The following is a 15,119-nucleotide window of genomic DNA, read 5'->3' on the forward strand; positions in this document are numbered from 1 at the left end:
AGTACTAATTGACTAATGTGATTAGTATTGGTACGTAAAAATATATGTGTAGCGGTACACGTATATTTACCGAGTGATTTGGATGAAATTTACACGTATTTGTGCAACAAATATTAGAACCAAAATGGACCCGTAAATGGGACAATTGGACCGTGTAAATGGAGTTTAGTGGATGATTATAATCATTTCACTTTGCTTGTTATTCTTCCATAATATTGTCATATGATCATGTGCATGTGATAAATATTGGACAAAAATTATAACAAGTTGACTCTCTCACTCCACCTTCCACTTCCCCCCTTTATACACTCCATTGTTGTTCATTTTTACACTACTTCACTTGTACACTTTTGCATGTGAAAAAGAATTTATCTATCTCTCTAAAAATCATACGGATCATTTTTACTAAGATTGTTAGTAAAAAAAAATAAATACTAAGAGTGTTAGTATTATTTACATAATATTCAAGGGTTATATGGTTAATTTCTAGTTAAAATTAATCATATGAGTTGGAGGTTTGTTCTTGGGTGCAACTTAAAGGAGCTCTTCTAATTTGAAGATTGGATGATCTTGCCATTCTTAATAGCTCAAGAACAACCAAGATGGGTGATCTTGGTTGTGCCCAAATACTACCATTTCTCAATGTAAGGAAATTTTTTTTCCTTAAACTTTCATTTTATGCTTTTATATTGCATGCATGTTACATAGATCACATAAACTCAAGTTATGAGATAATTTGACATTTAATTAGAGCGTCTAATTCGGATTTTTGGGGCAATTTTTCTGACATTTTGGTGTTCTTGGGAGTGTTCCAGAATACTCAAAATTTTTGTTTCAATTTTTTGGGTAATGTTTCAATTTGTTTTGATTTTTACTTAAAAATTATGATTTTACCGATTAAATTAGCAAAATATCACCAAATCAAACTAATTATTTATCATAAAATTAGTGAGGACTAATTTTGAGGTTCAAAACAGTTTGGACAATTAGTTTGGACTTAAATGAGATTTAAGAGTTGATTATTGATTTTTACATGTTAAAAATCGATTAAACCCACAAAAACCGAGATGGATACCAACGATTGATAGATAGGGCGATTTTGGCATCATTTTACAGCATTTTAAGCATATTTATTTAAGTTGAATGAATGATTGTCATTTATTTAAAGTATTTATCTTGTTGTACCTAGTATGGCCTAGTTTATTTTAATCGTTATTACTCGAAATGAATGGGAATAGTGATTTGTTTGTAAATTAAATACGATCTCGTATCGTCGGTTTGTAATTAATTAATAGTTTTATTTATTTTATTAATTAATGTATAATAGGAATAGCTATGTAATTCAATTGTAATAGTTGTTCTTACCGGCGTTTCCAAAAGACGGATTACATCGAGACAGAGTCTATTTTTGGAAGGTGTTCCAAATCCCACAAGAAGGAGCCACTTTTGGAATGAAGAGGCAAGGGACCAAGGAGTTGGTTTCCGAAATGTAATAGACTAGTTTTTATTAACTAGGTGGCCATACTAGGATTTATTCATATGCTTACTTGTGTGCTTGTTTTATTTTCGCGCATGCCAAAATCGCCATTCACATGCATTTTATCTTCGCGGTTGTCAATTCACGTCATTTACATTCGCCAACTTAGTTCACTTATAGGGAATTTATGACTAAATTGACAAGATCTCTCACATAACTAAAATTGAGATTAGCCTTACCAATTAGTAACACCTATGAATATCTTGTTCATTAGAGCCACGCTCGCCCAAGCGGAATGTTCTCTTTTTACCTTGAGTAAGTAGGGTGGTAAGCGCTTATCACACGCCAAAATTGGTTGGACTCAACGGGATATAAGACGGTCTTGTGTTCCGGGGCTAGTAGATGAATTTAAGGAAATTCATCGACCAAGAGTTCTAGAGGTAGAATTAGTCAACGTGACTTACCGAATTTACACAATTATGGGATGTTTCGCCCAAGCGATGCTCATTTTTGTTTAATATTTGGGTCTTGGAATCATTTATATAATTTAGTGAGAGATCATTATATAAATGTTAAAACTTGTTAAAGATGTTTCACAAGTAAAATTAAAACATTGAATGTTAATTTTTCCTTTTTTTTCGTTCATTCTCATAAATGTATGACATCGCGCACTTCATCCTCCTTTCTCTATTTATTATTATACTCGTTTCGTTCTTTCATAGGAAGCAGTTTCTTTGAAGGAATTCAGTAGCAATGATTGGTAACATGATTTACTAATTCACCTAGATAAGCTTACAACAATTATTGCGATTATTATACAACTTAACATCCATACATATTTAAAAAGGGTTTTCATGTTGCAAACTCTTATTACGAGTTTAAAAGGGAGTCACATTTTATCAAGAGAGTCTTGATTTCGAAAGTGACACCTCTGTCATGAAGATGACATATTAGTTTTAATTACTCATGAGTAATTCAAAAGTTTGCGAAAAGAGTTTTCAAAAACACAAAGAATATTCCAATATGATACCGTCAAATGGCTCAATTCGAGAAAGGTCAAATCGATTGTTTATGCGCTAAAGAGTTTAGGCATATGATAACAATTGAACGGTTAGGTAGTCAAATTTCGCAAGAAGTTGAGATTTGCCACATGTTGCACTCACTTTATAGTAATTCATTCTTACTAAGTGTATAAAATATCACGAATGACTTGAAGAGAGGTCTTCATAAGATTCATTTTTTCTTGTTGAAGCAAAGAGGAATGTGAAAGTGAGTGGGAGTTAAGAAGAAGCAACCCTAGATGTATGCGATAGGACAAAGTTAAAAGAGACATCTACTCAATGGATAGGCTAGTTCCACTATCTTGCTATGAGATACCAAGTACGGGTCATTTCTTTGTAAAGAAGTTTACATGAATTGATAAAACGTAAGACGTCTAGCATAGGACATTTTGGTATCGAAGTAGGTGCTAGAGTAGCAATGATTTCGATAAGGACAAATGTACCTAAATTTGTTTTTAAAAGAATGTAATTATCTATGTTTATACATAGAAGGCATCACTCATGTGATTTAAAACAAAATGTTGTACCTACTCCTATGATAACTTGGTGGTTGGTTTAGACCACTTAAGTTAGAGGAATTTTACATTCTTCACGAAAACTAAATGTTATACTATCTTGTAGATTTTAAAGTCTCTAATCTGGTGAACCCAATTGATCAAACCTCAAGTAAATTCATTTCAAACGAGTAAACGAAAAGCACATTGAACAACCATTTGATTGTGAGTCTTATGTTATGTGTGCATAAATTATGTTTTCTTTTTCAGAAAAGAAACACAATAGTGAGGTGATTGACCATATACATACAGATGTAAAAGGCCGATAGTTGGTAATATACATACTTGATTACTTTTACCGTATTGTTAAGTAGATATGAAAACCTCGTATCTATTTAATAAGACATAAAAGTGATTTTTGAAACGTGGAATATTTTCAAAATGAAGTAGTAAACCAAAAGCACATCAAGATCAAGATGTTGATCGGAATTTTCAAAGTAATGACTTTGAAGATCAAATGGGTAATATCAAGTAATGACCTTGATGATCACTAAGAAGATTGTGAACCAGTTCACATAATACCTTCCCCTTGGGACACCATAGAGTATGTTGTAGTCAAGTATATAAACCGAACTTTATGAGATATAGTTTGAGTTTTTCCGTAATTTTGTAAGCAATTTTCTCACTAAAAGTTTAAAACCCGACTATAATAGCCTAAATGACTCCATATGAGATATGGGTAGGGAGGGTCCCTGACTTGTCATTATTATACATTTGGGACCATAAATGTTTATGTTCAGAACCAATTTATGTATTTGTGAGGGTTATCCAAAATTGAACCACTTGGTTTTTACTCCTCCAAAACGGGAACAAAGAGTTTGTGGCTTGTAATGCTGTCTTTCTAGAAAGATTTTCATTTTCTGGAAGACAGAGTGGGAGAAATTTTGAACTTACGGAAGTCCAAGAGCCACAAACTGAGTACAATGCAAGAAGACGTTCTTTATTGAGGCTTAGTGGTGAGAAAAATGCAAGAAGACGTTCTTTATTGTGGCTCAGTGGCTATAAGGAGATAATTTTGCGATAATATTGCGTTACTTTTCAAAAGTGACGAATCTTAAACCCACATCAATGGCTTTTCTATAGCATGAACTCTATGTGATGGCGTGTCACCATGCAATTTGAATTGGTTTCATTACACAAGATGTGATAAGGAAGGAAACACGAGATGTTTTCGAGACTTGATTTAAGGTTAATACTTTGGTAGGTTACCTTAATCTTGTCATAAAGGTTACATAAGATGTTTAAAATTTGGGTTGGTTATAGAGAGTTTGTGACAACCCAAATGCTTTATCAATTCGTATGTTCTTAGCAATTTAGCCTCTCATGAGGATGAGATTCAGCAAAAGCATAACGAAACTTTCTCCTTCGGGGAAGTTTTGTTGATCTTGCCAATGCTAAGAAGCCTGGCATGCTTGAAAGATCCCTTTTGTGATCTATATACGTCAAAGAGTTGGAACTTTGAGTTCAATTATGTAGTCTATCAAAACGGTATTACTCGAGTGTCGAGATAACATGAAGATACATGGAGTTTAGTGGGAGCTAAAGTGAGTTTCTTAGTCTAAAATATATGCTTGACATATTAGTGACTAGAAATGTAGCTAAGGTGATATTTCTTAGTCTAAAATATGTGTTTGACATATTAGTGACTAGAAATATTCTCGGGTAAATACTTGAGAGTATCATGGCGCATCTTAAATATCTGGATCTAATGAGATAGATCTCCATCGATACTAGCATCTTAGTCAAGAGACTTATGTGATAAGATTCTTGACTCGTTCAAGTTGTTGAACAAATTAATATGATCTTTTTGCTTCCGCTGCAGGATCTATTAAATATGATAAAAGCTTCTCTCGTCGGGACTTATCATGTTGAGAATATGAGAAGTCATTACCAATCATTTCCTAGTGAGTGTCACTAGATGATTATCAAGAGCATCCTTGAGTACTTGAGAAGCACTGAGGATTTACTCTTGTAGTTTGGAGGAATTTATGAATTTTGTGTAAAAGGATTACACGGAAACATTCCTATGCTTATAAGATAATATGGGCCTCGTTAAGGAATGGTTAGCATGTAAGAGTGCTATGTGCATAAAGAATAATATGTATAAGAAGTTATATATATGTGTATAAGATGTTATACATGTATAAAGCAAACATGTATGAGGAGTCATACATAAAAGATGTCATATGAAGGATTTGTATAAGAGTTATACGTATAAATCATGAACGAAAGCTAAGTACATTACAATATCCGATATTGTATAAGAGACGGTTGATATCCGGAGTTTAATGGAAATAGAGTAGTTCTGTTAGCCGAATATCATCTCCCGAGAGACTGTGAAAACAGTGGGAGTGTTTGACTGGCTTTAGAACCAGAGTCTAAAAACTTGTTTAGACATGTACTTAGAAAGGCTCTATGTGATGAAAAGATTGCATAGAACAAAGGAAAATAGCAATGGAAATTAGAGTGATGCAACTGTTGCTAATCCTCTAGACAAAACCGTTGGCATAAGGTAGACATGATAGTAATGTCATCTCAATGTGATTGAAGAATATACCTTAATTGCAGAAGATCGTTATGTAAATATTGGATAGAGTATTGATACTTACATAAGTGATGATCGCATTCATTGTTCGAGTCTCTTTAAGAACTCAATTATTCAGTTTGACTGAAAACAAGAATACCTTGTTTATCCGAATTGGTTGTGGAGACAATGTTGAACCCCAATTCAAGTGAATAGGATGAACATTGTATTAGCCCCTAGTCACTTAATGAGGTGACATCTCGGAGTGACTAGATTGTAAGACGATTGATGGTAGGTTCAGCACCATAAGGTCATAAGGATGACTAGTCGTTTACATAGGCAGACTGTGGGACACTTTGCCGGGCAGTGACATTAATAGAGTCCCTTAGATATATTACAGACGCCTGGTCGTGGTAGGGACTTCTATGATATTCCTATGAGTCGATTCTTTAAACTGGAGACTATTATCTGAGCATGTACAGTTTCCGAGTGACTTTGGTTTTTGTCCTAGGTCATGCCGTGAAAGGGGGCCAAAGGACATCTACTGGGTCATGGTGATCTGTATTGTGCAACAGGATAGATAGGGCAGATAGGAATTGTCCACCCACGTTGGGTTTAAACATCTCAAGGCCACTCGAGGAGTTATGACTACAAATGTGTGGCCACGCTCGGAAGTAATCTATGGGAGATTTTTCCGGTCAGGTAGTCACACTCCCAATCGAGAAAACCACTCACGATATGTTCATGTGCAAGTCAACCTGAAAGACACCTTGCATTGAGTGGAAGATTGTTGTTAAAACGGACAAGAGAATTGGTAACACACCCTTGTAGAGTACAAGGAGGATATTGTTGAGATAAGGAGTTATCCACAATTGTGTGTTATAATCATCGCACAACTTGTCTCAGACAAGTGGGAGATTGTTGGAGTATTTGTCCTCCACAATAGTGCGAGATAATATTATTAAATCTCATTAAGGAATATGCATGGGATATTCATTGGCAATACTAGTCAGCTGATCAACGTATATCGGTAACGGTTGGCCAACTAGGGTTTGACGTTACTGTCGTGAGACGGTGGTGTTCAGCTGATCCCTTTCGGTCACACCTAAAGGAACGAGCCCCAACACAAAAGCTAATTAATTGTATGAGATACAACTTAAATTAGTCCCTTGATAAAATAACTAAAAGGTTAGTCGATCAAATTGATTTAGAGAGATATCGAGTTGTGAACTCGAGGTGCGGAAATTATTATTTAATTATGCGATAATTAAGTAAATAATTATTTGAGACGGGAATTAATAATTAAGCAGTTAATTATTAAATTAGTACTAATTGACTAATGTGATTAGTATTGGTACGTAAAAAAATATGTGTAACGGTACACGTATATTTACGGAGTGATTTGGATGAAATTAATTGGAAGCATTTAAACATGAAATGATGTTTAAATAAAATTTACACGTATTTGTGCAACAAATATTAGAACCAAAATGGACCCGTAAATGGGACAATTGGACTGTGTAAATGGATTGTAGTGGATGATTATAATCATTTCACTTTGCTTGTTATTCTTCCATAATATTGTCATATGATCATGTGCATGTGATAAATATTGGACAAAAATTATAACAAGTTGACTCCCTCACTCCGCCTCACTCCACCCGCCACTTTCCTCTTTTATACACTCCATTGTTGTTCATTTTTACACTACTTCACTTGTACACTTTTGCATGTGAAAAAGAATTTATCTATCTCTCTAAAAATCATAAGGATCATTTTTACTAAGATTGTTAGTAAAACAAAATAAATACTAAGAGTGTTAGTATTATTTACATAATATTCAAGGGTTATATGGTTAATTTCTAGTTAAAATTAATCATATGAGTTGGAGCTTTGTTCTTGGGTGCAACTTAAAGGAGCTCTTCTAATTTGAAGATTGGATGATCTTGCCATTCTTAATAGCTCAAGAACAACCAAGATGGGTGATCTTGGTTGTGCCCAAATACTACCATTTCTCAATGTAAGGAAATTGTTTTTCCTTAAAACTTTCATTTTATGCTTTTATATTGCCTGCATGTTACATAGATCACATAAACTCAAGTTATGAGATAATTTGACATTTAATTAGAGTGTCTAATTAGGATCTATGATCTTTCATTTTTTTCTTCCAAAGTGTCACCTGTTGAACAGATAACAGGTTGCTAAGAGTAGTTTGAGAAGATGCGGTACATAGTTGGGTTTATTATGAGATTAAATGAAGTAGGGATTATTATAAGAAGATCACGTATAGTTTGGATTATTCTTGTCAAATAACCCTATTATAAACTCCAAATTAAATTATAATAATTTCAAATAATTTCAAAATTTGAAATTCAAACTCATGAAAATTCTGGAAAAATAGCATGACAGTCATAATGTTCAAAACTTAGGTTAAAAATTTCGAAAATTTTTCAAGAAAAACATCGTTGCGGTTTATCGGTTTTATCAATAAGACCATTAAAATATGAGAAAATTACTTTTAATCAACTTTTCACTTTTATATCTGAAATGTGGGATAAAATGCAACATATGACGTTTTTCTTTAGTCATGAAATATGTTTTAGCATTATAGGCTAATTTAAGTCACTATTTATTGAATTTTAACTCAAAAATTCATAAATCATGCAAAAGAAGTTCAAACCATCTAAGATTTTTACACACACTGAGTAAAAATACATGTGACAACATATAAAATTTTCATGACTAGATTCAAAATATAACTCATATTAACCTAATAAACCCTTTAAATTCGATTTAAACTCATAAAATTCATATTTTACGCAAAATAACTTAGTTTCTCATGAAATTTAACATGCAACCAGTAGATAATAAATGTGAAAACATATTCAAAAATCACTGAAAAATTCGAAATTTAGCTATTTTTCGTCCAAAAATGACATTTTTCTCATAAAAATCACATTTTAATGCCAATAATATAAATAATGAACAATAAAATCCATAAATCAACCCAAATATCCCAAAAACATTTTAGGACCAGAAAATTTTAACATGCAAAATTATTTCGTGATTTATCTTCATAAATCCTAAATAACAAGTTATTATTGTTCAGGGTGCTGCAGCTTGTCTTCATAATGCTTATCAGGCTACCTCTTTGGTGGCCAGGATTAATCTTATGAGATATATTTATGATAAGCTGAAGTCTGAATTGGATTTTGCTCGGGCTGATCTGGATGCAGAGATTGCTAACTTGGCAAAGGTGCAGGCTGAGAGGGACGCTGCCAAGACTGAGGCCAGCTCGAGTAAGCAGCTTTTGCGGGAGGCGCTGGACAAGAATAAGGAGCTTACCCTGGAGAAGGATGATTTGGAGTGCAAGCTTGATGATGCTGCCTTGTACTTTTTTATTAAGGGGAAGGTGGCTGCTATGTCATAGCCTGTGGAGGCCAAGGCAGCTTGGAACCCGGAAGCTGAGATGGCCATTGCTGCTGCTAAGTATCCTGACCTACACAATATGTGTGATGAACAAGAGGTCGACTCTCCAAGGGAGCAAGATGTTGATACTGATGGAGAGCAAGGTGCTGGCGCAGACCAGGCCAAAGATGATGATGCTGATGCTGCCTCGAAGAGAGAGTAGTCATGTTTTTCTTGATGGTATTGGCCCATCCAGAGGGGATGTCCCTCGAAAGACAATTTTAATCTTTCGTTTTTTCTTTGTGTGCCTGACTGCTCAGGGAGGTTATCCCTGGCCTAGAAAATTATTTTGGTGCCTTTGCCCCAGGGGGTAAGGGCTTTTTATAAATATGATGGGAGTGGCCTTCCTTGGCTCACTTTATTCATGGAACAATTTCAAGTGAGTTACATTCCAGGATCTTGGGATCATTTCTCCTTCTAATGTTTGGAGCCTGTATGCTCCTTGTCCGACGATTGAGTCAATTAAATAGGGGCCTTCCCACGTAGAGGCTAGCTTGCGTGCTGATTTTTCTTTCTTATTTGGGAAAACTTTTCGTAGGACAAGGTCTCCTTCCTTAAAAACTCTAATCCTGACATTTTTATTGTAAGTTCTGGCTACTGCTTGTTGATATGATGCCATCCTGATTTTGGCACCTTCTCTCAATTCTTCTGCTAGGACCAGGTTGTCTTGCATCAGGTTTCTATTTGCTTCAATATTGTTCAGGATATATCTTGATGTTGGCACCCGGACTTCTGCAGGGATGACAGCTTCACAGCCATACATCAAAGAATGGGTGTTTGGCCTGTTGCTGCCTTTGGAGTTGTATTGTCTGCCCATAGCACTAATGGAAGTTCCCCAGCCCATCTGCCTTGTCTTCTTTTCAGTTTCTTCTTTAAGCAGCTTATGACTACCTTATTGCTTGATTCAGCCTGGTCATTAGCTTTTGGATACCCAGGAGTGGATGTAACCAGGTTGATGTTTCACTCTTGGCAAAATGCTTTAGTTTTTCTCCCCACAAACTGGGTGCCGTTATCACACACTATCTCTAATGGGACTCCATATCTGCAAATAATATTTGTCCTGATAAAATATATCACTTCCTTTTCAGTTACTTGTCTGAAAGAATCAGCCTCGATCCATTAGAAGAAGTAGTCAATCATGGCTAACATGAATACTTTTTGTCCCGGAGCTACATGCAGCTTCCCTACAATATCCATGCCCCACTTCATAAACAGCCAGGGTCCAAAAATTGAGTGAAGTAGTTCAGATGGTTGGTGTATTATTGGTGCATGAATTTGACAGGCTTCACATTTTGAATAATATTCTAAGCAATCAGCCCTCAGTGTTGGCCAATAGTAGCCTGTCCTGAGTACTTTACTTGTCAGGCTCTTTCCTCCTTTATGGTTGCCACAATGTCCATCGTGTATTTCCTGGAGTACTTGCTTAGCTTCATCAGGCTCTAAGCATCTCAAATATGGTCCAGCATGTGATCTCTTAAATACAGTGTTATTGATAATAGAATAGGTTGAAGCTCTGATTCTAAAAGCCCTCACTTCATGCCTGCCCAGAGGTAATATTCCTTGGAGGAACCAATCATCATAAGGTTTGGTCAAAGAATTATTATCTTGATTGACAGGGTTGACTTGTTCAGTTTTACTGATAGCTGGCTCTAATAAATGAACAATCGGTATTTTATCAAAAACTGCAGGGGTAAAATTTGAACCTAGGCTGGCCAAAGCATCAGCCTGGGTATTTAGGTCTCTTGGTATTTGATCTATGTCAAACAAAGCAAACTTAGCGGTAGGGTTTTTTATATATTCTAAATATGAAATCATTTTTGCATCGTTTGCCGTATAAGTTCCCTTTATTTGATTAGCAATTACAATGAATCTGTTTTTACCTTTAAGTTTTGAACACCAAGGTCTAGACATACCTTTAAGCCTGCTATCAGGGCTTCATATTCTGCTTCATTATTGGTGGCTTTGAACTCACAGCTTACAGCCTGGGTTATTGATGTGACCATTATTTGAGCATATTTAGTCCCTGAATTAGCCTCGTTCCTATGCTTTTTAGTGCATATTTGAGTCATTTACTATCTTTAGTCCTTTGTTTTGCATATTCATTGAGGTTTTGTTTCCTTGGTAGGAGAGGAGTGCAAACCTTGCATTTTCATGGCAAAATAGAGCTAAATTGATCGAATCTAATGACCAAGAATCAAAGAGAAGACAAGACTAGAAGGCATTTGTACATATTATAGTAGATGGGCAATGATGAAGAAATCCTTGCATCCCCGACTAAATCCCGGAGGATTATTGGAAGAAGAGAAGAAGAAAAGAAGAAAAGAAAAGCTGTAACGATTTCCGCTCGTCCAGCATAGCAAGACGCCCGTCCAGGACTCCAAAGATCTGAGCGTCTTTTCCATAGCGACGCACGTCCAACCACGCCCCAATCCGCTCGTTCAGCCATCAATCCGCTCGTTCAGCCATCAATCCGCTCGTCCAGCCACCCAGAATCCGTCCGTCCTAACCCCTTGGACGCTCGAATTGTCTTACAGGCCCATACGTCCTCTTCTTCCCTCCATGAAAGATGCGCATATTTGTGAAAGACCGGCAAAAAGGAGACTCGCATCTTTTCTAAGAGGAGCGATTCCTCAAGGACTTAATCGTCATTTAAGCCTTAATAAACCCTATTTGTGTACCTAATCCCCACTATAAATACCCCATTAGTCTAATTAGATCAATCATGTTCTTCTTATCAATCTATAGTGTAGTTTATATCATTCTAATCTCTTCTTAATATTGTAATCAACTTCTAATCAAGTATTAATACAAATCTCATTTCCTTAATTTCTCTTTTGTTCATCTTTTATTTTGGGTAATTGAAGATTATTTGGGTTATTGTTGGGAGATTGACAACCTTCCAATCATTCATCAAGTACTTCTATTATTCTTTGCTTTATTTTGGAATCACCATTAGGTATAATTCTCTTAATCCCTTTTTAATTATTGTTAATCACCTTCATTTATTCATCATGTTTTGCTTTGTTAATATGATTGACAACCTTGTTAACATGCTAAACTTGATAATGAGTGAGTAGTTTCCTTAACTAGGGTTAATGGGTAATTAGGGGAAACCAATATGGGAGATGATTCATGCTTAATTTAATATGTTTTCATAATTTATTTGCTTGCTTGTTGTGATCTCAACTTATGCACATGTTATGTTTGATGAAATGCGAGCCTATGAATCCTTGCATTTTTTACCCATCACTTACCTTTTCAATGAGACTTGTAAGACATAATCCAACTCGAGTCTCATTAGACCATGCATATAGTTGAGTAGGGAGGATTAAGTCGACTTGTAAGTGTTGTACAATCTAATCGATTCGGCTCCGGGACCCAAACCTTTCTAGGATTGTAAGATATAAACCAACTCAATCCATCACAACAATAATTGCATGCTTATAATTTGAGAATATGTTTGTATGATCAATTCCCATGAATCCCCTATGACCCCATGACACCCTAGTGCTTTTTATCAATTGTTTACATCTCATTTTAATCATCTTGCTTGTTTACTTTTATTGCTATTTAGTTTAGTGATCTTCTTATCTCAACCCAAATCGTGACACCCCTAGACACCGCTACCTGCAATCGAAAATCCTACATCAATACCCGTCCCTTGGGATCTGACCTTTACTTGCCTCTTTACTAATAGTAGAGTTGTTTGTGAAGTTATAAATATTATTTTGGTCTAGGTGCTCCTAACGACAAGAAACCGAAAATTAAGCTCCAAGTGAGTCCGACCCAAAATGGCGCCGTTGCCGGGGACGGTGTTGCGTATTTGAATCGTTCTTTTGTCTAGTTTTAGTTGTGCTTCTTTTTTCTTGAGTTTTATTGTACTTGTTCTATTTCACATGCTCAACATGTCTACATTCACTTTTTGGCAATATGAAAATGAGTCTTTTGAAAAATATATTGCAAGATTTGAAGATTATATGACTCATGCTTGGCATCATGGTTTTACTCTTTCAAATGATGAAGCATGTTGTGTTGTTTATAATGGCATGAACCTTGAAACCCGCAACTTGGCATTTCATTTGAGTGGTGGTAGGATATGTGAGATGAGTTGTGAGGAATTTTGGGAATTTATTAAGTTTATGACCATCCAATGTCTCAAGCAAACTATACATGACATATTTGAGAGTGCCAAGGAAGGTATGGAAGCAATAAAAGCCACATTTCAAAACTTCATTGAGGAAAACTATGAAAATGAGATTTGTGAGGATGAGAAACCTTCCTATAACCTTGAGCCAACCCACTATGCCAACAAAATTGCCCCACCTTGGAAAGATGGAGTGCTAGATGAAGAGAGTGATGATGAGTAGGAGTACAATTTTTGATTGTGAAACCAATGCTTGGATACCGTCACCTTACTCTTCTTGTGTACCAATGAACCAACCTTCCATGGAATTTGATGTTAATGGGCAAAGTGAGAGTGAGATGGATGTGAGCTTGAGTGAAAACTCACCCTTTGAGGATGACATATTAGAGGGAGACACTTGTGTTGAACTTGGTGATCCTTGTTATGATAACCCCTTTGATAAAGGACCTTGTTGGTATGAGGAATATGATGAGGATATTTGGGAACCCCAGATAGACACCCTTAAAATCACCTTAGATGATAATGAGAGTACTTGCATTGAATGTGGTGATTTTGACTATTTGGAGGATGAGTTGAGTGAATTGCCAACGAACTACCCATTTCATGTTCCTTCCATCCATCATTTCTCTTATAATTTTTGTCATAATGTTCTTGATATGCTTGTTCGGTCTCTTACTTGGGCATTATTTCATTGCATAATTTTGTGTTGTTATCCATGCCTGTTTATTTCTCACTCCCAAGAATTTGACTGACTTCTACGTGCTTTGAGTGCTAGTGATAATCTTCCATGAAATTGTTTATTGATAATCTTTGGTTTGATGGAGTTCCTTAATAACCATTAATTTGTATATATGCATTTACTGTAGTTTTGCATTTATTTAATTGCATGAGAGATGAAAGGGAGGGATCTCATATTTTAATTGAGTTTTTGAAGGAAATTAATGAAAATGAGAAGATGAAAAATGTAAAGAAATGAAGAAAATGGAGAATTTGGGCTTGTGAGTAACTTTGTTATCATAAGAAAGGTGTTGGGTCGAAAATTCAAAAAATATGCTCGTCCCGTGCTCAATCCGAGCGGGTTGAAGGCCAAGAAAAGAAGAAAAGTTCTCTGACAAAGAATCCGAGCGGATTTTAAGAAAAATGCTCGTCTTTACTGTCAACCCAAGCGGGTTGAATTCATTTGGAGCGGGTTCACCCACAACCCGAGCGGGTCAGATCTGTCCCGAGCGGGTCCACCCTCAGAATGCAGAAAATGCTCAGTATCACGGGCAGAATAATCCTACCCCACCCGTGTTCAGCCTATAACCCGTGTATGCTCTTGTTTTTCAGCCACAATTTCACTCTACACTTAAAACTCACCTACCATCTTCATCTTCTACCTTCAAGCTCAACCTCAACTAACAAAACTCACCCAAATAACCATAAATTCCAACCAAATCACGATCAAATTACTCTAAAAATCATTCTAATCCATTTCTACACAATAAAAACCAACTTTCCAACCTTCTAATTGCTCAAAATCACCCATTTTCATCATTTCAAAAATTGGAGCTCCGAAAATCCGTGAGCAACAATTGATTTTCGGGTTTGATTTTTGCCTTCTAGCTTCACTACATTGCTTTTAGTGTTCTAGTAAGGCATTTTCAATGTTGTTTGGCTCTTATTTGTGGAAATTTGAAGCATTCTTGGGTAGTGATACTTGGTGGATTTCAAGACTACAACAATGAGGTTTTGGGGCAAGAGTAACGCTACTACTTCTAAGGGATCAAAAAGAAGAAAAGGAAGCAATTCTAATGCTCCACCGGAGTTCCAAATGCAAGAAGAGGAGCTAGTACCAGAGATTGAGCAACTTGATGATTTCCCGGAGGTAGTATTCATCAAAAATGAGCAT

The sequence above is a fragment of the Silene latifolia genome, chromosome X, assembly GCF_048544455.1.
Source record: "Silene latifolia isolate original U9 population chromosome X, ASM4854445v1, whole genome shotgun sequence".
In the NCBI taxonomy this organism is placed as follows: Eukaryota; Viridiplantae; Streptophyta; class Magnoliopsida; order Caryophyllales; family Caryophyllaceae; genus Silene; species Silene latifolia.